The sequence below is a fragment of the Lissotriton helveticus genome, chromosome 1_1 (assembly GCF_964261635.1).
Source record: "Lissotriton helveticus chromosome 1_1, aLisHel1.1, whole genome shotgun sequence".
In the NCBI taxonomy this organism is placed as follows: domain Eukaryota; kingdom Metazoa; phylum Chordata; class Amphibia; order Caudata; family Salamandridae; genus Lissotriton; species Lissotriton helveticus.
In genome coordinates, this window is record NC_136057.1 from 587,364,060 (window position 1) to 587,390,825 (window position 26,766).

Consider the following 26,766-nt stretch of genomic DNA (forward strand, 5'->3'; position numbering starts at 1 on the left):
TTCCACTCATTCTTCAATATGTAAGACACATTTTAACTTTACAGAAACATACAGTCACTGGATGTTGTCATCAGTGATGTCATCAGTGATGTCATTTGAGATGTCATCAGTGATGTCATCAGTGATGTCACTGACCATGTCATGAATGATGTAATATGTGACATCATCAGCAGTGGATTGCAGGTGCGCGATATATAGTTAGTGCAACTAACTATATATGGAATTTCAATGGTTTTGTGTGAGTAAAATAAGGTTTTTTAAATGCTAATTCCTAACTATATATGGTCTATAACCTATGGTTTTTTCAGTGAATTTTCAAGGTTTTGTAAATGCTAATTCCTAACTATATATGGTCTATAACCTATGGTTTTTTCAGTGAATTTCAATGGTTTTTTAATAGCAAATATCATAAGCTGTCGAATGTCAAGTACGTGGTAAGTGAAAACATTTTCGTGTTTATGCACACTGATCTGCTTTGAATGGTGCCCCCCCCCCTCATTTCTATTAGGAGTACTCTCTCTTTGCAGATAGTGAAAGGTAGTTAACGCAGGTCTTTGCCCCCATTGTAATCCGTCGTGCCTGCTTCTCTCTCCATTTGATTCATTGTTATCCAAGTATTTACTGTTTTAGAATTAGTTCTCTTTGGTTCATTCTCTATTTACAAACAAACACAGAGTCGCAATACTCTGTTTAGTCTTTGCAGATAACGAAAAATCGTGTAAAAAAAAAGAAAAGGAATCGAGCAAAATCAGTAGGCCACTAATGGGATCTCTTTTTGACCTCGCTAAAATAGAAACATTAGGAACAACCCCTCATGACAAATACAAAACTAGTGAGATGAACTGAACTCCACACAATGATGGCTGCAAAACAGCTCTGCTCCGCCACCCACCCCGCCCAAAATAACGATAAAGAACGGCTGCCATGATTGGTTGCGGAATGACCACGACGGAGCTACGAAATGGTGCTGCTCTCATGCTAACCCCAGCTTCAGTCTGAAACATCCAGAAACACTGTAGACTACCAATTCGATCAGTTCCGGTAGCGCCCCAATGTAACCCGGTAGAGAAGAACTAGCCCTCCCCTCTTTGACTGATGGTTCTTGTTGCCTGTCCCTTCTGTTGTCATTTAACAGAACTATTTAGCCTGCTGAAAGGGGTTGTGTTCCGACCGCTGGTTGGTGGAGACATTTTGACTATATTCTGTACCTGCGTTGTCGCGTAATGCGTCATATGACGCGCCGCGTTAGCGCATCCGGAAGTCATCCGGGGCGCGCAGCGCGTAACGTAAGCATAACAAGTCATGTGACTTGTTAATAAAACTTTTCATTGGTTCATTTTACTTTTCTTATTGTAATGATGAAAGGCTTGATCATATGACCTAAAAATTACGCTTTTCATTACTTCCGAACATTATTTTTTCTTAAATATATGTTATAATGTTCCAGGCTAATGTACTTTCCCGGAAATTTTACAACTGTCCTGCAAGTAAAATATATTCTTTTTTCGAGAAAAAGAGCGTTTCTTCGTCCCATGACGGAGCCGTTGAGCAAAAGAGGGTCGACCTGCTGTCTTAGTCGCCGATACGCCTGAATATGAGATTCTTATCGATCACTTTATGTTGCAGGAATAGAAAACACAACAGCCCTTGACCATTTATCTTTACTGCGTTCCTTCGTATTATACCTTTTACCCTTCATGTAATTGGTCTGCTTTATTTCACTTGCCTTTTAATGATTCTAAAACAGTGACTATTATTAAAAACTTTACCAATGTATATACTACTACCATGTTTTCTTTTAAAAACCTTTATTGTGAAAATTTCATTATACAAATACGAGCCTATAACCACGTGGGCCGGCCACGGAGCAAACTGTAATCGTATATGATAAATAGACATTTACACTGTAGAGGAACGTAACGGGCGGGCCATTAGGTTGCAAGAACTAAGGTGTCTAACAGTTACGGAATCGGTGGACGTACATTTTATAATTAAAATACGACAGGGCCAGTTACAATAAAATTATCTAGATATACATTTGCGGGCAAGTACCATGGGTGACGTTAATTCGAACTTTCAACAGTACAGTAATCAATAACACATCAGAACTTAATATCAATAGGGATGTCGAAATATTCAATCAATTCTCGTCCCCGCCCGCCATGTGCTTCAAAACTGCATACGTATCTCGTGATTTCAAGGTTCTGCAACCAGTACACAACAAGGAGTTACGAGTCCCATTTATTCTGGCGCCATTTTGGGCGAGGACGGGCAGGTCCAGGATATAGTCAAAATGTCTCTACCAACCATCGACTATGATGATGTTCATATGCTGTATTTATTAGAGTAACACTCAGATGTCCACATGAAATAAATTTGCCACAATCTAAACATGTCATTTTAATCTTTCCAAAGTTCTTCTAAATATTTGGGACCGTTTCCCTTGCCTCTGAAGCTCTCAGTGCCACTTCTTTGATGAATGTACTAGCAGGTCAGGGGTTCTCCTCCAAATCTCTCTTTTATGCAGCACTATAATTAATTGTTGCCACCTCTCCATATGACGATGCATGGTATAGTTACCACAACTATATTTTTTTTCGGTTCCTCTAGAGAGTTCATCGTGGCAGATGAAGCGTGTAACGTACCGGGCATTTACCTTTTTTTGCATGTACAGGAAAGGAAAAAAAAATCGAGCGTCCGAGTTCTAAGGTGTCCCAGGGCCATTTTAGTGGACCAGGCCCAAATCCAAAGAACAGGCCGCCATTTTGAGAGTCCTGTTGCAGCCGCCTGTCGCTGTAGCATCAAGAGCAGCCGAAACTCAGCTGAATGGCAACTGAAACGGTAAAGGGGCGCCCCACTACAGCAGACGAGCCAGGCCCAAATCCAAAGAACTGCTATCTCACAGGCTAATGGGGCGACCCACGCCGAGTTTCAGCATTGTAGGATGACCACACAAGTACAGCAACTTGCTAGACATCACCTCGGTGCCATCCGGATCTCGGCGCCCCACTGCAGATGAAGTGCCTCTCAACTATGAAACCACCACGGTGACATCCGGATCTTGGCGCGTTGTGCTGCCTTCGGCCTATTCGCACATCGGTCCGCTACTGACGCCATCTCACAGGCTAATGGGGTGACCCACGCCGAGTTTCAGCATTGTAGGATGACCACACCAACTTGCTAGACATCACCTCAGTGCCATCCGAATCTTGGCATCTCAACGCCTAGTGGTATCTTCCATACAAAAAATATTGTTACGCTGCCTTTGGCCCCATTCGCACACCAGTCCGCAACTTAGACATCACCTCGGTGCCATCCGGATCTTGGCATCTCAGCGCCTTGTGGTGTCAGTCAGAAAATATTGTTGTGCTGCCTTCGGCCTATTCGCACATCGGTCCGCTACTGACGCCATCTCACAGGCCAACGGGGCGCCCCACGCCGACTTTCAGCATTGTAGGATGGCCACACCAGTACCACAACTTGCAAGACACCACCTCGGTGCCATCCGGATCTTGGCATCTCAGCGCCTTGTGGTCTCTTCTACACCGGAAATATAGTAGAAAATATTGTTGCGCTGCCTTTGGCCCCATTCACACATCAGTCCGCTACTGACACCATCTCACAGGCCAACGGGGCGCCCCACGCCGACTTTCAACATTGTAGGATGGCCACAGAAGTGCGACAACTTACTAGACACCACCTCGGTGCCATCCGGATCTTGGCGCGTTGTGCTGCCTTCGGCCTATTCGCACATCGGTCCGCTACTGACGCAAACTCACAGGCCAACGGGGCGCCCCACGCCGACTTTCAGCATTGTAGGATGGCCACACCAGTGCGGCAACTTCCTACACACCACCTCGGTGCCATCCGGATCTTCGCGCGTAGTGAAGCTGCAGCAGCTGCAAATAAGCTTCAGACAGTGTTACAACCGCTGCTCAGAACTCTCAACTATGACACCACCTCGATGCCATCCGGATCTTGGCGCGTTGTATTGCCTTCGGCCTATTCGCACATCGGTCCGCTACTGACACCGCCTCACGTGCCAACGTATTTTCTCCACATTTTATACCCTATGCCGCATAACAGGTCATGTGACTTGTTTATAAAACTTTTCATTGGTTCATTTTACTTTTGGTTTCCTAATGATGGAAGGCTTGATCATATGACCTAAAAACAACACTTTTCATTGGATGAAAACTTTTTTTTCCCCCCAAACGATGAAAGCCCCACCTTGTTTCTGGATGTTTCAGACTGAAGCTGGCGTCACCATGAGAGCACCACCATCTCGTAGCTCCGTCGTGTTCATTCCGCGAGCAATCATGGCAGCCGCTCCCCACCAGAAGCCTGCAGGAGTCGGGGCCCCCAAAACTTTTGATGAATTCTCAAGGCGGAGGGGACGCTTTCGAGAATGGGGTCCAAGACCTAGCAGACAAGCGTCCGATTTCCAAGGTGTCCCAGGGCCATTTCAGTGGACCAGGCCCAAAAAGGAAACAGCCTGCCGCCATTTTGAGAGTCCTGTGACAGCCGCCTATCGCTGCACCGCAAGAGTGGGCGCAACTCAGCTGAATGGCGGATTTTGACACAGTGGACCAAAAGCGGACGGAATGGCAACTGAAACGGTAAAGGGGCGCCCCACTACAACAGACGAGACTCCACCTGGAGAGGCCCGTTCACGCCGCCTCCCCCGGGGCGCTCCACGCCGTTATTCGGAGCAGCATTGTAGGATACCAAAACCAGTGCGGCAACTTACTGGACATCACCTTGGTGCCATCGTTCTGCTGCCTTGGAACTATTCGCACAACAGTTTGCTACTGATGACCCACCCCCCGCGACGCCCCACGCCGTTATTTGCTGGGTGGCAACTTACTAGACATCACTTTTGTGTCATCTAGATTTCGGCGCGTTCTGCTGCCTTGGAACTATTCGCACAACAGTTTGCTACTGATCACCCACCCCCCGCGACGCCCCACGCCGGAAATCTGGACGTTGTGCTGCGTTGGGACTATTCGCACAGCCGACCGCTACTTCGTTGTTTTTCTCTAAAAATGTTTATATGTTATTACTATTTTTGTTTTCTTGTATATATTTATAAATTATTAAAGTTTTATAATCTTACTACTTTGTCGGAGTGCTATATATTTTTAATGTGACACATAATTGTAAAAACTTTGATGTACAAAGAGTCATCCCTGGAATCTTCCGCTTCACGCTCGGTCCCCTCCCCAATCACAATACAGGATGGTTTTCAGATAATAGCAACGCTTCTGCTGTGACGGATCTCATCGAGTGTGGGCCTTGATCTACTATAACTCCTTTGAAGACGGGTGATTCTTTACAGCTGTGGCCATAAACTACATCTGCAGGGCTAGCTGATAGCCTAGGACCGGCCTGGACAATCGGACACAGAGGAAAAGGAGTGTCAGAGGGTGCGGTAGTGAATAGGGCGAAAGGGAGGTGTCGGGCGGGCACAGGGTGTGATTCTCAGGGAAGAACAGCGCAGATGGGGGGAGGTTTATTACCCATGCATAAAACAGAGAGCGGGGGTGACCACTGCCTGGGGGAGATGCTTGCGAGGGTGGGGAGCCATGGTAAGGATCGACAGCGTTCACAGAGTGGATCTGGTCAAGGCATCTAAAATGGCTGCCGTGCACGACAAAAGTGTGGCATTTGAAAAAAGACAAGATGGCGCACACAATGTTTTTCAACAATTCCTGATTTCCTTCGAATCGAACGTTAACAGACGTTGGGGCATATTACCAAAGTTAAGCGATATTTATCCCTAACGATGCATTGCAAAGATTTTTTTACCGTCAGAAATTATCGCAGATAAACCTTGCTATTATCAAGGTTTATCGCAAATACGATAAAAAACGAGCGCAATGCATTAATGTCGCTGAAAACTCCGCGATATTCATGCATTACCGAGCTAATGCTCTTAGCCATGTTATCCACCTCCCATTGGATAACATGGCTAAGAACTGCTCAGGGCAGCTGTTACTTTTTGGAGATATTCGCGCTTATCTCGAATATTTCCAAAAGTTGATAATAGGAGATAGCGATGTTAGCGACTGTTTCCAGTCGCTAACATCTTGGCATGCCCACTTTGCATGTCATTAGTGATAAATATCACTCACATGCAAAGTGGGACCCAAGATGGTCGCTATCTCCTACTAGCCGTCGCTAACTGGTGTTAGCAACAGCTAGGTAATACACATATAATTTTATCTCCGCGAAGCGGAGCGCTGTTACAGATATATATCTTGTTTTTGAACGTTAATTTCTCAAAATGCACTGAAGCACATATATTGAGACATAGCAAAGGCACATCGGGCTACCAGTCCCTAATATTTTACCAAGTTTCGTGCAAATCCATTCAGCCGTTCGATTATTATTATTATTATTTTTTTTTGCCCCGCGGGGCCCTTTTAAAACCTCCACATCAAACCTAGGGGGTCAGCGAGGATCTACTATGCCCCCTTATGGTCATCAGCCGTTCGATTATTATTATTATTTTTTTTTTTGCCCCGCGGGGCCCTTTTAAAACCTCCACATCAAACCTAGGGGGTCAGCGAGGATCTACTATGCCCCCTTATGGTCATTTGCCCCTTCGCTTTGGCCTCCTCTTGTCTCTCGATCCTACCGAGAGACAAGATGGCGGCCGCTACGTACTGTTTGGAATGTTTACAGACACCGGAGAGCCAATCAGCTTCGCTTCGCAAAGCTCCGTAACGCGAAAAGTACGCGAAGCGGTGCGCTGTTACAGATATATATCTTTTTTTGAACGTTAATTTCTCAAAATCCACTGAAGCACATATATTGAGACCTAGCAAAGGCACATCGGGCTACCAGTCCCTACAATTTTGCCAAGTTTCGTGCAAATCCATTCAGCCGTTCGATTATTATTATTATTATTTTTTTTTGCCCCGCGGGGCCCTTTTAAAACCTCCACATCAAACCTAGGGGGTCAGCGAGGATCTACTATGCCCCCTTATAGTTATTTCCCCCTTTGTTTTGACCTCCTCTTGTCTCTCGATCCTACCGAGAGACAAGATGGCGGCCGCTACGGACTGTTTGGAATGTTGACAGACGCCGGAGAACCAATCAGCTTCGCTTCACAAAGCTCCGTTGCGCGAAAAGTACGCGTCCTGGGACGCTGCCCGGTCCGCTGTTACAGATATATATCTTTTTTTAAACGTTAATTTCTCAAAATCCACTGGAGCACATATATTGAGACCTACAAAAGGCACATCGGGCTACCAGTCCCTACAATTTTGCCAAGTTTCGTGCAAATCCATTCAGCCGTTCGGGCTAAAAGTGAGGCCAACCGCCCTATGGAAAACTCAATGTTAAAAACACGTTTTGGGACCCCCCTTTTTTCTCGACCCCCCCTGGACGAAACCCCCCCCAATTTTCAGGGGCTGCTCAGAAACAAAATGTGCCATTTTCCTGAAAATTTCAGCCAATTCCGTCCACAAACGCCAAAGTTATTAGACATAGAATTTTCAAAAATCCCATAGAGAAAAAATCCTAACTATATATACCTACTGGCGACCGCCAGTAGGTAATATATATATATATATATATATATATATGTGTGAAAACTCAGCTCCTCCTCGGCTCTCACAGCGTTTCAAGCCCAAGACGAGGGAGACGGACCACAAAGTCAGCAAAGATGGAATTTTATTTGCAACCTCTACAGAGACCAGCAGCTACGCGTTTCAGGCGGGTTGCCCTTGATCACGTTGCAACAGTGCAATAAACGAAATGCTTTTTTATACATATGCAGTGCTAAGTAAACACCCTCTAGTGGTGACATCATGTATCCTGTGTTAAAACAAAAAGTGAAGAAATACTATCACTAGGCGTGTTACGGCTCAGATTGCACAATAAAGTTACCGGATAAATCCATACATGTTGAAACTATTTCCCATATAAAAAAGGGATATATATCTGACATCAGTTAAAAGTACGTGCGCTCTCAGGTAAAACAAGACTCCAATAAACTTGCAAAGTGTTTATTTGCACAGCGCGTTGCAACTGCATACGCAGCCTTGATCACGTGTAAGGTGCACTACCTCTGACGGGCTTTTGTAACAAAACATGGTAAAGATAAACAATGGCAGTGGAAAGGGTAAAACTCCAGGTAAATGATTCAACCGTATTGGAGTGGTTAAATAATATGAAAAGAAATGTTACATGTCAAAATACATCAATATTAGTTGAAACCTTGTTGCACGAACATAAATCAAATAGTGCAAAAATATTTACCATACTGACCATGCAAAATCACACTGAAATCATAATTAAATGTAGTGTGTATTGTAGCCCATGTCATATATAATCATATGCATGTTTATGACCCACATGGTGGGCATAGAGAGATGTAGTCAAAGCCATTGTAAAAACGGCCAATGTTGTGGGTAATACCTCTAAAATGGGTTGTGAAGCTAAGAACCACAATGGTTTTGATAGTGACATGTTATTGTATAATACATGTAACACAGAGCTCACAACCCGAATAAACAGTGGAACCTTCTTAATATCAGCACCTAACCTACAATTACTCTAATAATAAATTCCCTTGCTGCCATCATAGGGATAAGTGTGCACACTGAGTAGCACCCACCATCACAGTGCTCGTTCCAAAAGGAACTCAAAAACTTTGTGTAGCTACTGAGTTTGTTTTCTGATGAATGACAATAATTGTGTAGCTCCTGAGTTTGTTTTGTGATGAATGATAATAACTGGGTACTATTAGTACTTAAAGAAATTCTGTAGCATTTTGTATACAATTGTAAATAGGCATATTTCTTGTGCTTTTATTTGTATGTTTGTAATAATGTTTTGTCTTGTGGTGGATGTCTTTTACATATGTATGTTTATATGTTTATATTTAAACAGCCCTGAAGAAGTCCCATACTGGGACGAAACGCGTCGGCTGTACTGTCTTTCTACCTCGCAACAGAATAAAGAAATCAAAATTGAGGAGCTTTGCTCATGTTATTGTTTGGATTTGAATTTGTCTTGTTGCTTGTATTTTGCGGAGCACCTGCACTTATGTTTAACATGTGACAAAGAGATCCAGTCTACCTGAGTGGACTAGCTGGGTCAAAAGTTGAAGTCATAACGATAGTGAACTTCACGAAAATGCAGAGGTACCAGAGTGCAAGAAAAGGCGAACCCCACACACAGACCAGCGAATGGAGAAATCACAGTGATGGCAAGTCTCCAGTGATGGAGACTAGTCCAAGGCAAGTCCAGAAGAATCTGAGTCCAATAAATATCTGACAACAGGGAATAGCAAACATCATGTTGCCCATGGCAAGTATATCTCCTTATCTACGAAATCAACAAGTAAAATTCTGACAGGCGGAGCCCCGCCACCTGCCACCACTCACAGTATCTAACCATGTAACAAACTCAAACAAGGTGAAGTGACAAACGAAGAAACGGTTAGGCCGCCTGTGGCAGTGATTCATGGTGAAATGGGCTTCTTCCTTTCCTCGTGCAAAAGAAACAAAAAAACACACAATTAAACAGTGAACCTCTAAGGATTGCATAAATTCACATAATTAATAATATAAAGTTCTGAATGCACTAGTTGGTAGAGGAGGAAAGAGACATATGTGCATAGTGCGAACCAGAGGATTAAAAAGAGAGAGACATCAAGGACATAGCAATCATGTTGAAACATCTCCTACCAGAATCAGCAAAGAATACTGGAGACCAAGAGAAAAAGGAGTAGAAAAAAGATAGGATGAAAAGACAAGAAAACAGAAACAGAAAAAGAAAGAGAAAATGAAAAGAAAACGAAAGAGGGAAAGGAGGAGAAAAAGGAGGAGAACTAGCCAAGGGGAAGAGAGTTTATTCTTCTCTGGGGTGTATGGCTAGCTCTTCATTTTGAATGAATCCCCCTGGGATCTTAGTCTGAAAATCCACAATGTATTTGGATTCTCTTCGCCTCAGTCTGAGAGTTCTGCCTCCTGGGGTCATTCAAAATCTGCTCAAGAACAAAGTAACTGAGAAGGGTGGAGTCAGAGAATTGTTTTTCTTGGTAGTGTCTGGCCACTGTATATTTGAGATCCTTGTTAGTTATCACCCTCATGTGCTTAGTATGCGTTATTTGGTCATCAAGGAGGTGCTGCCAATGTACTAAGTTTGCATGGGCACTCTATGACATACACTACGAATATGGTACGGCATGTGAGGAATTGTGTAATGACTTTTCTGCGTGTTCTAAGTGTAAGTTCATTGTGAAATCTGCTATTTTTGCACGCCTTACAATGACCACAGGGGAAAAATCCCTGTAGGCCATGCCCACTGTTGGTAGTGTATTTGGTGATGTCACTGTGTACAAACATGTCACTTATGGTCCTGCTGCGTCTGAAAGTGATGTTGGGTCTTTCTTGGATCATGCCACCTATGGTGCTATCACACTTAAGAATTTCCCAATATTTAACTAAAATGCACCTGGCACTGTTAACATCAGAATTTTATGAAATAATTATCCTGGTGCTTTCTTCCGCGGGCTCCCCCTCAGGTAAATGTTTGTCTTCTAATATCTGTGCTTTGCTTATACCTCCTACCTTCTGCTGAGCTCTTTTCAAGACCCAGTTGTTATAACCCCTTTCCCTCAATCTGTTGAGCATGGATTTGCTCTTCTGCGCATACGCTTCTTCGCTATTGCAGTTCCTCTTAGCCCTCAGCAGCTCAATGTAAAGAATGTTGCCTGCAGTGCTTTTACGAAATATTGTGGTGTGGATGCTGTTCTGTTTGATATCTAGTTTGACGTCAAGATACTCTGCCATAGTTTTACTGATGTTGCCAGTCAGCAAAATGTTTTGGTTGTTCACATTGAGTTTCCTTATAAAGTCTCTGGTTTCAGGCTCAGAACCCCTTCAGATAATGAACAGGTCATCAATGTACCTAAGCCACATCGTGACCTGTTCAAAATCCCGGGAGAGAGCTGGATCCTGAAGAATCTCTTCCTCCCAGAGACCCATGAAAAGATTGGCGAAACTGGGAGCAAAGCAAGATCCCATTGCTGTACCGGTGGTCTGTATGTAAAGAGCACCATTAAATAGAAAGATGTTGTTCTTGAGACAGTACTCTGACATCTCTAGGATCATTTGGCTATGTTCCCAGAATCTGACATGTCTCTTTCTGAGAAAGTGCCTGCAATCTTTCAGACCATGTTGGTAGTCTATAATTGTGTATAAGGATTGTACGTCTAGTATGATGAACATGAAGTTTTCATTCCAAACAATGTCCTGTATCTTCCCCAAGAAATCTTTGGTATCTCTGATATAGCTGGGGAGTTTCATGACATGTTCTCTCAGAAAATGATCAATGTATTTGGACACATGTTCCACCACACTCCCCCTGGACGAAATGATAGGACGTCCAGGTGGATTACGTGGGTCCTTGTGCACTTTGGGCAAGAGATAAAGAACAGGTAATTTGGGATGATCCATTTTGAGGTAACAGTACTCCTCCCACACAAGGATACCCCTGTCTTTCCATTCTGTGAGTTTGTCCCAAATGTTGGTAATGCTAGAGTTATACATGTCACAGGATATGGGAAGGTAAAAATTGTTGTCATTCAGTTGCCGACGGGCCTCACAAATGTATTGTTCTCTATCCAGGATCACAATATTCTCACCTTTGTCTGCATGGCGAATGACAATGTCATCTGCTAGAGCCTTGAGTGCCTGTCTTTGGTTAAAGGTGAGATTATATGATTCTTCGCACGACTCATCCTGGACATCCCCCGACACAGCCACATCTCCGGCCACCTGAGAGACCTGCACTGGCTCCCCGTTAACAAGAGGATCACGTTCAGGCTCCTCACCCACGCACACAAGGCTCTCCACGACCTGGGCCCCAAGTACCTCAACGACCGCCTGACCTTCTACACGCCCACCCGCCAGCTACGATCAACCAGCCTCGTCCTCGCCACCGTACCACGCATCCGCAGAGCCACCGCCGGGGGAAGATCCTTCTCCTACCTGGCAGCCAAGACCTGGAACTCCCTCCCCATCCACCTTCGTCTGAGCCAGGACCACCTTTCCTTCAGGAAGCAACTCAAGACCTGGTTGTTCGCGCAGTAACGTTTCCCCCCTCCACACCCCTCCCCCAGCGCCTTGAGACCCTTCCGGGTGAGTAGCGCGCTATACTAATGTCATGATTGATTGATTGATTGATTGATTGATTGTTGTTTTTGTGTCTAAAATCTATGAGTGCCTTGGTGACGTTCTTGTGAAAGGTGTCCATCCCGTCGTGTGGGAGGGTAGGCAGAAACGTGGAATGTGGTTTAAAATAGGTGGTGGCAGCTGCGTCATATGTGATATCTAATTCTCACAAAACTTGCATTTGATCGACCTCCATCTCAGATGTTGGGATCCTTTTGTAATTCCAACATAGTGACAAGAGTATCAATGTCACCTATGGCTAAATCACTGTCTGTGTGGGTTCGCCTAACACCTGTATTCTTATTATTGCCTAGTCTCTTCAGTTTGTGCCATGTTTTTTAGCTTGAGTTTTCTAACATATTTAAACAGGTCAATTCTGGTGTTAGTATAATCGAAAGAGGAAGACGGGCAAAAAGAAAGACCCAGACAAAGTGTCTGTTTTTCAATGTCATTAAGTGTTCTCTTAGAGAGATTAACAATAGTTTTATTAACCATGATTGGATCCATTATTGGGCTTTTCTGGCATGTGTCTTGCTGTTTCCCATGTCTCCACATCCCTTGCCTCTTCTGCCAACATTGTTTGATACATCTCCATCTGTTTCTTCTTTTCCTCGGCCTCTGCCTCAACCCCGACCTCGTCCACTCGATTTTGGTGCAGGTGTGTTCCTCCTTATTTGACGCCTCAATGCAAATATCTGTATTTATCTAAAAAAGTTACCGGCCTGGATGTCCGTTCGCTTCCGGAAACATTGCCCCCTGATAGATCGGACTCACTGCCACTTGCGTTTGATAGATCTAGTATGTGGAAGCCAACTATCCGCTCCATTCTAGCCAGGCAGGTTTCAGGGCTAACTTCAGCACGGAAACCGCATTACTGGAAGCTGCTGAAGCTATTAAAACTATCTTGGACAAAGGATGCAACGCAGTATTGGTGTTATTTGACTTCTCTGCGGCCTTCCTGAATAACCGTAAACCAACTTTTTGTTCTCCCCCTTTCACCGCTGATATACTGTCTATGAAAGTCGCAGTTCCTCAGGGCTCAATTTTGAGCCCTACTCTGTTTAATCTGTATATGGCCCTTCTCGCACTGATAGCCGAGAAGCATAGTGCCAAAATAATGTCATATGCGATCGATACCCAACTGTTGTTCACATGTGAGAAGGGGCCAAGTTGAATGGCAATGCTATTAAAAACTGTTTATCCGAGGTTTTTTCCTTGCTCAGAGTTAACCAACTGAAATGTAACTCGGACAAGTCAGAGAATATTTTCTTCGGCTCCTGTCCTTGTGACGCATGGCTAAATTGGTGGCCGCAAGATATGTCCCCTCCTTTAGCACCAGTGACTACGGTAAAAAATGTAGGGGTTAAACTGGATGCTACCCTTTCAATTAATGCACAGATACAATCAGTGGCCGGAAACTGCTTTAGGGATTTAAGAATGTTGCAAAACGTTCTCCCCCTGCTTCCTGTCTCACACAGAAAGATGGTCATACAGGCCTTGGTGATCTCAAGGCTGGATTAGGTCAATTCTCTTTACCTAGGCCTCATGGCATATCTGGTTGGCCGTCTTCAGATGATTCAGAATGTGGCAGCCAGAGCCATTTTTCTAGCAGGCCCCAGGACACATATGACCCCTTTGCTGGTTTCCCTACATTGGCTTCCGGTTCAGAAACAGATCCATTTTAAAGCACTGGTGCTGGTCTTTAAAGCCTTTCATAAGATTGGGCCCCCTACCTCAATGAAAGATTTCAACATTACATTCCCCAACGCACTCTGAGGTCATCCACTCAGCTTCTTACCTCCACGCCTAAGGTCCGGCTGTCTCGGATCAGGGGCAGATCCTTTCAAGTGGCTGCCTCTTGTCTATGGAACACTCTGCCTCTTGGTCTCAGACAGATGCAAGACCTCCTCCATGTTGAGGTTCTCTTTCTGTTAGCTGTTATGTGATCTTTTTCTTCAGCGCAGGGACACTCCTGGGAGTAATCGCGCACTTTATAAGTGCCATTTAACATAACATGATAAACGGGGGGGGGATAGGCCCAAAAGACCGGAGCCAGGTAGGGCCTTTTGTCAAATAGTATCAATGATAATGACCTGATCTCCTTATGACTTATGTTTTCAATTATTTATGAAATAACCACACTAACTTCTGTTTGCGGTTGGGTTATTTAATTACCCAATTATTTCAAAGAAACATTTTTTTTTAGGTAAAAAGGACTTCGTTCTCCTCAGAACTACACATACAGTTTACTAACATTTATCACAATACTTGACAAATAATTACAATACAAATTACATATATACACAATTTGATCCTTCCCACTTAATGGGATTTTCCACTACTATACACAGTACACTTTACTATACATAGTACATTTCACATTTAGGAAACAAAAACGAATGTGGAGCATAGATATGTGCTCTTTGTTATTCAATCCAATTGAACAATAAACGCCATTTACGACTTATGAATCTAGCTACGAATTGTGAATCTAGCGTCTTTTAAAGGTGTCAATCCTATATTGTTGTTTGTGGGCGCTTTAGTTTTACTCAGCGGAACTCTCGCTCTGCCGACGCGTTTCAAGCCACACTGTTACCTTTGTGGGCTCTCATCAGGGCATCTTAATTTCCAACATTGGGCTTATCTACGGGACACAAAGAAATTGGAACACCTATCACTCATATATACAGTTAACTTTGTTTTTCCTTGGCTAGCTTAGGACCTACCTGCCAATGTGGTAAAGCTTTTTGTTTATATTAGGTATGAAGCCTCTTAGCAGTTTTCTCAGCTGATTGTGGGGAAAACCTGTAGGCATTAGAACATAATTGTCAGTTTTCCATGCCTCAAAATTACCATGTTTGCCATGCTGCTGTTAAATATAATTCAACATTTATTCTGCGTTGTTCAACATACCTGCAACTTTCTTCGTTCTACAAATTATTCTCTTTGTATCTTCATTTCCGGGCCATTCTAATTAAAATGCAAAATGCAAAATGAAGACATGCTCTTATTCAGCTCATCTCTCGAACTTGGCCTTACGATTGATGTATAAGGGGCATGCACATACCTTTCAGCGTGTTCGTAGTTAACCGCCTACTCGTATGTGCTTACTGGTATTCGCTGTCACGTTTCCTAAGGAAGTGACAAAGGGTTTTTAGATTGATTGTTTCGAAATACTTCGTTCTCTAGCTTCAAATTGCTACGCGGGGACAACAAGTGCTTACCTTGTGGTCTCCTTAGGCTTCCTTCACTATAGTGCTCGCTAGACACGTTTTCCTCAGTGTGCGGCGCATAGTCTTTGACGTGTATACTTATTGTAACTTGGTGCTGCTGGGAGTTGTAGTGCATTCTATTCCCGCGGCACCAAGCAATTGGAATTCTTTTTCGGGGGGGGGGGGCTCAGGCAGATTAAAAACACACTCGATTTACTTTGCATGGCTCACAGAGGACATGTAGTTTTGTCCCTTTACGATAATGCTGCTATTCACTAGCCGTTGTTAGGCTCACTTGCTGTATTCAAAGTTATCAAAACGTTATTGTTCTTGCACTAACGTATATGAGAGCTCCTACTTTCCAGATCTCTACTCTGATATCATAGGTGTTCCTTGTAATTAATCCATGGCCAGCCTACTAGTGTAAGACTACCTGGGTCTACATTAATTCAGCCCACCATATACCATTGTACACTTACATCAAACAATTTTTAACACATGATTAGGTCGATATTCATAAAAAAAGGATCATGTAGACAGCAGATCATACAGTACTCACTCTTAGTTTTAAATGCTCCGTTTTAAATCCTTGAAATTTCAGACATTTCATTCAGTCCTGTCTGTACAGTATTAAATTTCATGATCAAATAGGCTTCTTTTCTAAGTAAGAAAGCTTCAACATTAGACATCTTATTTGAAACATGCATTGATATCAATACGGTCCACTTCAAATCCCTCTCTGTATGCCCTGCACTCATATAGTGCTCCACCATAGGGGCAGTCATCACCTTTTTTTTAATACGTGATCTGTGTTGGGTAATTCTTTGAGGAGATCAGGTCATTATCATTGATACTATTTAACATAACATAACATAACATAACATAACATAACATAACATAACAGATCTGACTGCAAACTTTCTGTGTGTTCGGTTGGTGTGATATTCTGTCTTCGCTTGTCTAAAGACAAATGATCGTACTTTCTGCAGAAAGTCAAAATTCTGCCAGTTTCATAGTCCGCATAGTGTCTGTTGAGTTTTCTTTGCTTGCATGCCTTCATGTCATCCTCGTGTCTTTTTATGCGGTCTTTCATTGCTTCCATTGCTTTGTTCAAAGCAGTTGAATCCATGTTGGTTGTAAGGTCATCTTGTATTTCTTTAATTTGTAAAATTATGGCCTCACGATGTATATTAGGTTTCTATCCCTCTGTAGAAGAAACTCCTCAGAATCCGGGTGCAGCAATAAATGTTTCACCTCATGACATTCCCAACTCTGGATATGAACACAGAGTATTAGGGCGATAAGGCGAGGGAAAGGATAGGGAAGGGACAGCGGGGAAAAGAACCTGTAACAACAAAGAACAAGAGCATATAACAACAAACAGTAATGCAACTACTCTAATGTATTCTTGCTAGGTTCTCTTTTATACCTTGTTTAATGGTCAGTTGTTTAGTAATCCCTAGGCAACTGATAATCTCCCATAGATCCAGAGTACATCTATAACACAGAATAAACAAACATGAAGGTGCTCTGGTTATCATAACTCTTATAAGAAGACAAGTATTCAAGCACTCCACATACATACCAGCATTATTAATGTCTGCACATGGAAGAGTGCATTGTAACCCCTAAGTATGCATGAACCATGCACAATGTCCTGGATAATTCTCCAGAAAGAATTCAAGCCCACTGAACTACACAAAGTTATGAGTCAAAGTAAAAAGCCAAGTAAATCATTCCAGACACGGTAATGCGAGGTAGCTAACCACAGCATTCCGCTCTGGTAATTAAACACTTGTCCTCCGCTGAATGAAACAAAAGAATGGTAAGAATAAACACACCCTCAAAAACGGCAATGCGTGGTTAATTTCACCACTGCATTCCGCTCGAGTTTGCCAACTCCAAGTCCATAGAAATATGTGCAAGTCACTCCTGTGACAAGAGAGAGACAGTAATGCATGGTTAGATTTACCACCACATTCCGCTCTGTAACATAAGCCAAGAAGCTCTGGTTTTGCTCCGAGCTTAGCAAGTCTAGAAACACCAAAGGGCTTGCTCGTGGGAATTTCTCACCGTGACAAACACAAAGCACTCACTGTGTCCGAGTGCAGGCTACATCCTGCTGTTTACGAGCCACTTCCTCCGCCCGACAACTCCAGCTGAACATGTCCGTGTTCCAACTTTCAGTACGCCAGCTTCCAGATGTTACTAACCATCATGCCTCTCCGGCCCCCAAACCAAGAAATACAGAACTCTCTCTACACCAAGAGAGAGGAACAAGAAACAGAATTACGCACACCGGCCGGTGTGTGTCCCGGATGGATATAGCCCCATCTACGCTAAGCACCATTGGATATGTAGCCTTCAGACCACAATGAGGTAGGTGCAATACGATCAGTTCCTGTTAATCTATCCAGGCGTATTTGCTCAATATTTCTAACATCCTTTTCAAACTTAAAGAGGAGTTTTCAGACCACTCCTTTAGCATTTTTGGATTGGGTGACTCGTATGATGGTGAGGTAAAGTTCCTAAGTCCTCTTGGAACCATTGCCTGATCCACATAGTGTTGTAGAGAAATGGCTTCCCACCATTTTGATGTTTCAGTACGTTTAAGTTTCTCCAGTTTCCTCAATTTTTCTTACGACGGTTGTACGGGATTTGTCCTGTCCTCTCTGTTGGACGTTGTCCTTCGTTTCCTTGTGAACATAGCGAGAGCAGCCGCTCTCCGTTCAGTTTCCTCCTCAATCGGGCACTTAACACTTTTGCTGGTGGTCCAAAAATACTGAGTCCGGGACCTGTATCCCCCTGCTTGTATGCAGGTTCTTCCTGGCAATGCCAACTTGCCTCTGACAAAATAAAGGCAGTGCAGGCACACAGTGGCTCAAGTAAGGGAAACTCGAGCGTACACCCATTGGTGGGTGTACGTGGAGTGCTGACTCGATTAACAAGTGAGCTCTCATCATGCGTGGAAACAGCAGGATATTAAGGCGTGCCCACCTTGCCGCTGACCTGGGGGCGGGAAATCCAAAACACCCGATGGTGTGTGGCAACCCCACCCCAAACAGGGGACGGACAGTGTAGGCGCTGGCTTACCTGTGCTCCATAGACCACGATCCGCAGGCGCTCCTGTTCCTCCCGCCGTCCTGCTCACATTGAAGTAATGGCTGGTCCAAATTCGATCCTCACTAACAATTTCAACACGCAGCTCCTACCGGTTCAGTGGGACCCATGAGAAGTGGCGCACATGCCGGCAGAGCGTACTGGCAAATTATTCCGACACCGGTTCAAAGTATGTGTGCTCTCAGGATAAACAGCACTCCAGCTGCTGCTGCCAGTTTGCTTCAACATGCATGGCCACAAAATCATATCAATTGACTTATTACAAGTGTTGTTAAAATCTGTGATGTCACATGCAACTTTATGAATAGTGCATTGAGAAGGCACAAGTTATGGCTAATGTGGCATAGCGAGTGACGTGAGAACACTGTGTTTGTAGGTATGCTACTTATAGTATTGTGAATTCTAAATTCAAGTTATAACTGTAACTTTAGAATTTGAAATGTTTGTGTAGTTTAAGTATGATTTGTATGGAAAGAACAAATAAACATTTCCTAAGTATAACGTATCTGTAACCTTTTGCATGTTCATGGATCTGTACCTCAATGAAACAGTGAAGCAGACACCAACACAGGGACTGGATTTTCAATTTCACATTTGCATTATTTGATTTATCTTCGTGCAACAAGGTTTCAACTAATATTGATGTATTGCGACATGTAACATCTCTTTTCATATTATGTAACCACTCCAATATGGCCGAAGCATTTACCTGGAGCTTTACCCTTTTCACTGCCATTGTTTACCTTTACCATGTTTTTTTTACAAAAGCCAGTCACAGGTAGTGAGTGCCCTTACATGTGATCAAGGCTGTGTATGCAGTTGAAACACGTTGTGTAAATAAACACTTTGCAAGTTTATTGGAGTCCTGGGTCCTGTTTATCTCGAGAGCGCACTTACTTTGAACTGGTGTCGGATTAATTTACCAGTACGCTCTGCCGGCGTGTGCGCCACTTCTCATGCGTCCCGCTGATTGGGAAGAAGATGCGTTTTGAAAAAAATATATATATATTTAACAATAGGTAACACATTTTTTGATAAAATATTAGACAATTGTGAGGGCCAGAGGTATTATGCAATTCTGTGAAGGCAGCATTTACCACAAATGTCAAGTTAGGTTTTATTCATTTACCGTATATATTAACATTTATATACACATACAAATCTATGTATATATAATTATACATATATATATATAATATATATAATATATGTTGTGTGAGCAAGGCAGAAATGCCAAAATGCGTAACAGCAGAAATATAAAACTCAGAAGAAATTGAAAATTCAGTCCCTGTGTTGGAGTCTGTTTCACTGTTTCATTGAGGTATATATCCATGAACACGCAAAAGGTTACAGATAAGTTATACTTAGGAAATGTTTATTTGTTCTTTCCATACAAATCATACTTAAACTACACAAACATTACAAATTCTAAAGTTATAGTTATAACTTGAATTTAGAATTCACAATACTATACGTATCATACCTACAAACATAGTGTTCTCACGTCACTCGCTATGCCACATTAGCCATAACTTGTGCCTTCTCAATGCACTGTTCATAAAGTTGCATATGACATCACGTATACCATGTGACATCACAGATTTTAACAACACTTGTAATAGGTCAATTGATATGATTTTGTGGCCGTGCTTTTTGAAGCAAACTGACAGCTGCAGAAGACCTAGCACTGTGAAATAACTAGTTGCTTGCAGTGAGTTATTAAAATTGTCAAATTAAGAAATAGTCTGATTACAGACATGTACTGATGGCAGAGTAGTAGGAAAATAATGCCTAGCCTTTTGTAGGAAGATTAGCAACCCACACTTGTTATCATATTATCATTTTTACCTTTGATCTGGAGGCTGTAAATCACAGTTAGCTACCTAGCTTCTTATTATCCAAGGTTATAATAACAATATATAGTAAAAGTAATCCAAAGATTAATCAACTACAATTAATATTTTGACTTTTAACTCGTCTGGATCCCTGTTAATAGAAAACATTCTAAATGCTTTCAAATGCAGTTGATACTTTGGAAACTCAAATATGATCTGTAATTTACAGGTAAGATGTAAAATAAGTAATATTATGGATTAAATGATGGCGCATGCACCAGTGAAATTAGTTAGTAGGAGAATCTTCATCTAAAGGGCTGGCTTTCACAATGTGCATTTTACTTATTTTGGACCCCCTCAGTACCTCTGCACCAGTAACTATGACTTTGTCTTTAAAATACACAACATTAAAATCACAATTTATAAGGCAAAACAAGTTTACCACTCCAATTAGATGGCTATGCACTCCAACACTTTAAATGGTTTATCTGGTCAGTGATGATGGACTGACTTAATGTCATAATGGACAAAAAGGTTCCAGCTTACTTAGGTATTTTGAATACAATGTGCATATTTGATTTTGCTAAAATTTGGAAACTATGGGCTCCAACGCAAACGTGACTGATTACTCTGTCACCAGACTCTCGGTCCATGCATCTTTTTCAGCTCCCTCCAATGACCTGTCAAAGTAGGGTCCTTCAAATGAAGGACATTAAACTACCTGACATATTTAGAGTAGATGATGTAGTTGTCTTTTCAGGCAGTGAGGGATAGAAAAAAATCAAACAATGACCCAATACGCTGGGAGAAAACTTTGGGAGTTTGTTCCTGAAAAACAAAAAAGTATAAATGTTTGGTGAACAGCTGTCAAAACAGATGGCAGCCATCCACCCAACGTTTGTACCTTGAAGGGAACCACCATGATGGTGGTTTCTTTCAAGGGCATGAGATAACCACTGGGCAGATGGTTGTCGCTCAATTTGAAGGACAAACATTTGGATAGAGAATGTAATGTCTTCTGCCATCCTCACATACATTACTATGTCTGAAAAGGCCTAAAACAGTCCCTGTTATTTTTTTTTTTACAAAAAGTTAAAGACTTTACAAACTGGTTGGGAAATTGACCCTGGTGAAACTTAACCTAAACCCAAGGGGATTCCACCCTTTCTTAATAAGTGACAGTAAATTGTTGTTGACTGCACTAGGTACTATAGGTATGGAAATGTCAAATTAAGACTTGCAGCAATAGAGATGATGGACTCATGATTAGTTGGATCTGTGTCCAGTAATGATTGGGGAATTCACATAAACACTAATCCAAATATTTCATTTACCATGTGAACTTTACAATCTAAACATAAATCATTTTATAGTCTAGAATGGCATATGTAATTTGCTTAAAAAAATCAATCTAGCAGGATGTTGATGCAGGATATTGAGTTTTAGGTTGAAGGGACAAAAACCGTTCTCAAGCAACAACCACAATTACTGTAAGGGTGAAGCACAAAAGTTACTAAATTAACCTGTGCTAACCCTTTGGTAGCTTGGAGCAGAAGAATTCAGGCTTTATTTAGAGGAAATATGTAAAGTGTTTATGTAGCACACAAACAGTAGTAAAGTGAAAACACAACACAAGAAAAATCCCAAACCAGTGTGGAAGAATAGAGTACATTTTAAGAAACACATGTTATTGGATCAAGAAAAATCTAATCAGTAGAACCAGACTGATGTCATTTTAAAGGTTTAAGTAAGTATAGAAACCAAAAGTGAAAAGCGCTAGTCACGGTCATCTGGTCATAACAGACTGGGGTAACATCACAAGTTAAGACCGACTGCGATGGATTGGAAGCCAGATACAGGGAACAAGTTAGTCCCACTGAAAAAGCAGGCACGGCCCGTGCATGGCGTTATACCGGGACGGTGACCGCAGGCGAGGGAGGGTCAGGGTGGGAGGTTGTAAAATGCGGGATATGGACCGTTACAGGTAAGTACCGGAAAAAAAAAAAATTGTTGCCCGCGCTGCATCACATTTGGCGATGCAGCGCTGGTAACAAAATTCGTTTTTTTTTTCCGGTACTTTCCTGTAATGGTCCATATCCCGTAATTTTACAACCACCCACACTGACCCTCCCCTGCCTGATGTCACCGCCCCCGTATAACGCCCTGCACGGGCCGTGCCTGCGAAAAAGTTACCTGCCCAAAGTCCAGCACGATTAGGCCATAGCAGAAAGAGTGTCATGGATAATTGTAGTAGCATGAAGAGAAGGCTGCGCATCGCCGACAGTCAGCACTTTAGTATGAACAGATGAGCATTGCTGCGACTCGTCACTGGAGCTTCATGTTAGCGGTCACAGCAAGCTGTCATTGCTGTAGTGTGAAGTGCAGTACTTGTGTTGCCAGTCCTGGCTGGTGGTAACTGTAGCATGAAGAGTCAGCTTCGCTTAGCCGATCATAACATGCAGCAGAGTATCTACATAAACTTACCAATTTACAGTCATGTAGAGTCCTAAGCTTCAACATGTCTCCCTTTCTTAAGTGGAGTGCACTCTGATTGCAATCAAGGGTTCAGGACCTGGGGGGGGGCACCTCTTGGAAATCAGGGTCTCACTCTAGCGTAGACCAGGAGGGCTCAGGCACGTCCAGTTGCAGGTCCAGACAGCACAGTTGCAGGAAGACCTCTGGAGCATCTTGTGTCCATGTACCTCAGAAAAGACGTGGATTCACTTTGGCAGCCCTGGTTTCAAGCAGTAGGTCCGGGCTTTCTTCCTCAGGCAACAGGGCACCAAGGCAGAATGGCAGTAGGAAAGTCTTTCAGTAGCAGAGCAGTCCTTCTTCTGAGTCTTCCATAGGTCCAGAAGTGGTTTGATGCGTGATTCAAGAGCTCTACAATTTATACTTGGCACCAGCCTTTGAAGTGAGGGGATTCACAATACTAACCCCTCATCTGGTTCTGGAAACTTTGCTTCTTCCCCGCCCAAGCCCCAAATGGTCAAGTGTGACGATAGGATAGTGTCTGGTCCTTATGTGAGTGTGCTAGGGACACTCCTTTGAAATGTTGGAGGACAGGGAACAGCTCTGCCCCAAACAACCGGTCATCCTGCCAATATCCAGTCCCCTTTGTCTCACTGTCTGGGAGAAATATGCAAAGGCCAACTGCCAAGCTATTCACAGTCATGTGACCCAGGACACATGCAGCAGGCAGCAAATGGGTAGGTCAAGTAAATGCCAACTTTCTACATGAGAGTTTTAAACTACAATTCATTTGAGTGGAAACATAGTTTTACCATCTGCTTCCAAACATGTTACCTGTTGTTAATTGTAATAATGTAACACAATCCTATCCTATGAGATGTATATGGCTTGCAATAGTGAAAAACTTTGGACGTATTTCATTACCAGGACATGTAAAATATAAACCCTCATGTCCTACTTTTTAAATACAATGCACCCTGCCCTATGATCATTTAGGGTCTACCTTAGCGTTACTCATGTGTACTTAAAAGGAAGGTTTAGGTCTGTCAAAACATTCATTTTAACAGGTTAGAGTGGCAATATAAAATTGCACTACAGGCTGCAGTGGCAGGCCTGGGACATGGTTTAAAAGGCTACTTTGGTGGGTGGTACAATACGTGCTGCTGCCCACTAGTAACATTGAAGTTTAGCAGGCCTAAAGTACACAGAGTGTAAGTCAAGCAAACGAATTCAGAGAAACAGAGGCGTGGAGGCAAAAAACATGTATGGGGACTACTACTAATAGGTGTCAGGTCTAACAGTAGAGTTTTAAAAGAAAGCATATAATATAGGTATTAAAAACCATTATGGGTAAGAATAGCTAGGGGGACTTATTTCAAACATCACCACAAATATGTAACAAGAGCACACAGTCAGATAAAATGTAATGCTTTTTCATATAACATCTGTAGAAAGGGATCTAATTGTCCACATCCAACTTAAGAACTTGGCTACTGCTATGGTAATACGCAGCAACGTTGCAGTACATAATATTCTTAGAGCAATGCTACTCGTTCTAGTACCCAGGTTTCTACAAAATGGTGTCAGCCATGCTTTAAGAGGGCCAGAATAGGCGGGGCAGACAAACAGGATGTGGGCATAAGACTCCTCCTGTGCTTTGCAAAAGGGACATCTACTATTGTCTGTTTTAGCCCATTTGGCTTTAAATGTTCTCAACTGCAGGGTTCCAACTCTAAATTGGAGGTACAACTTCCGATCGAATGGTTTAGATATGACGTCCCCGTACCGTTCCAGGCTTGGCCAAGAATTAACTGTTAAAAAAGACCCTGTTAGAGATAAACTATCACTAGCTCTGTAGTTATTGTGGTAAACCAATTTCAAGTATTTTTCTTTTATGATCTCTTTAAAAGGGAATTGACAGCACAATGGATTTTCCCACAATTTTAACATACCAATACTCACTAGGGAAGCTCTAACTGCTCTCAGCCATCTGATCTTATGAAACCGGTCTGAGCTGATTACACCCCTAAGACCTGCGGCGTATGTTGACAGTTCTGGAGTACACCATATTCTGCACTAGTAGTACAGGACGGGGAATAGTCTTGCTAAATCTACCAATGCTTTCCTACCCAGATCTTGTAACAGTGGAAGGACCGGGGTACTTTGAGGAAAAGGTGTGATGTTTCTCAGAAACCTGTATTCAGCAAGGGATAACTTGGACAGGTTTTTGAAACCCCAGAGTTCCGCCCATTTAACACTGAGCTAACCACTTTCATATTATAAATTTGTAGGACCGGGGTAACTGGCTTCGTCAGTGATGTATGGAACTCACTGTATATGGTCCCCGATAATTGTCGGTGTTTTAGCGGAGCAGTGTGAATCTGACGCCCCCAACTCATATCTTTTTGCAGGATAACCCCTAGGTAGGTAAATGTGTTAACTTGTTCTAGTGGCCTCTTTTCCAAAAGTATACTTCCTTTAAAAGATCTGAGTTGGTTAAAAGTCATACATTTTGTTTTCACCACATTGATTTCAAGGCCCCATAGGCTGCAAAATGTTTCAAAGAGAGTTAAGGCTCGCTGTAATCCACTCAGGGTTTTAGAAATAATCAATGTGTCGTTGACGAACATTAAAATGGGAATTGCTTAACCTGAAAGGGCTGGAGCATCTGTAGGAACTGATGTTAAAAACTCAGTAATCCCATTAATAAAAATTGAAAATAAGGTAGGGGCCAGTACGCATCCTTCACTACAGGAAAGGGACTGGTGACATTTCCCTGCCTACCCCAACGTATTTAGACAAAGTTATCGTTGTGAAGGCGCGCTATTTGGGAGAGCAGTTCAGGAGGTATACCTATGTCCTGCAAAACAACCCAAAGCTTGCTACACGAAACCAGGTCAAAAGCTGACTTACGGTCAACAAAGGCAGCATACATGCTACCTTTGCCTAAGACCAAGGTTCGCCGGTGTAATAGCCTAAACCGGAATACCTGGTCAATCATACTAATGTGATTCAGAAAGCCCGCCTGTAGTGGAGCAAGGATTTCATGTTCCTCTATCCAGTCTTTGACCTTAAAGGGGGTCTACTATCCACGTTTCTTGGAAAAGGCAAATATTGTGCAGTTCGATGAAGATTTGCCACTCTGGGGGTAAGCCCCTAGACCCTAGGCCAGCAATGTTCCCAGATATTATGTTGAATGTTGGAATCATATGATGATGCTGAGCTTGCTTTTTGCCCCTAGAGAACATATTTCCGAGGATGTTCCGCCCTCCCACTACACTAGGCAGGGTTGTGGATGTTATAGATGATACAGGGGAAAAAAAGCTGGTTCATCTGTAGCGACACCCTCGCAAGCAGGTAACCTAAGCTGTTTACCAGGGGCTCCCACGAGTGTCGGTAACCTTCAATCTAACTCATTGAGGGGTGATGTACCCAGGCTTGTAATTTTTTTAGGCCGGGTTAATTTTAAGGCGAATGTTGGAACAAGAAAGTTCTTGGGTACGAGTGTCAAAGTCTACAAGGTTCTCGAAAATGTGTGAATGTTAGGGCAATATAGACAAAAGGGGCTTCAGGAGATGTGTGTTGTTTAGCCCTGAGAATGTTATCCCTAATTAGTAACCCTGGGCACATTACTACGCTCCGCCCACGGAGTGTACGTAGTGTTGCCTACTTCGCACTTTGCAAAGTAGGCGTAGTAGGCAACACTATGCACGCTCCGTGGACGGAGCGAAGTTGCCTGCCACCTGCCTCCCTCCCGCCCTCTTCTACATGGTTCTATTACTTTAAAATACATTTTAAAGTACATTAAAGCACTTACCGTCTATGCAGCGTCCTAGGGCTCCATCTTCAGATGACGCGGCGAGTTCTTCTATCGAAATGCGCATGCGCTGGCGCCCGCGCATGCGCATTTGGCTAGAAGAACTCGCCGCATCATCA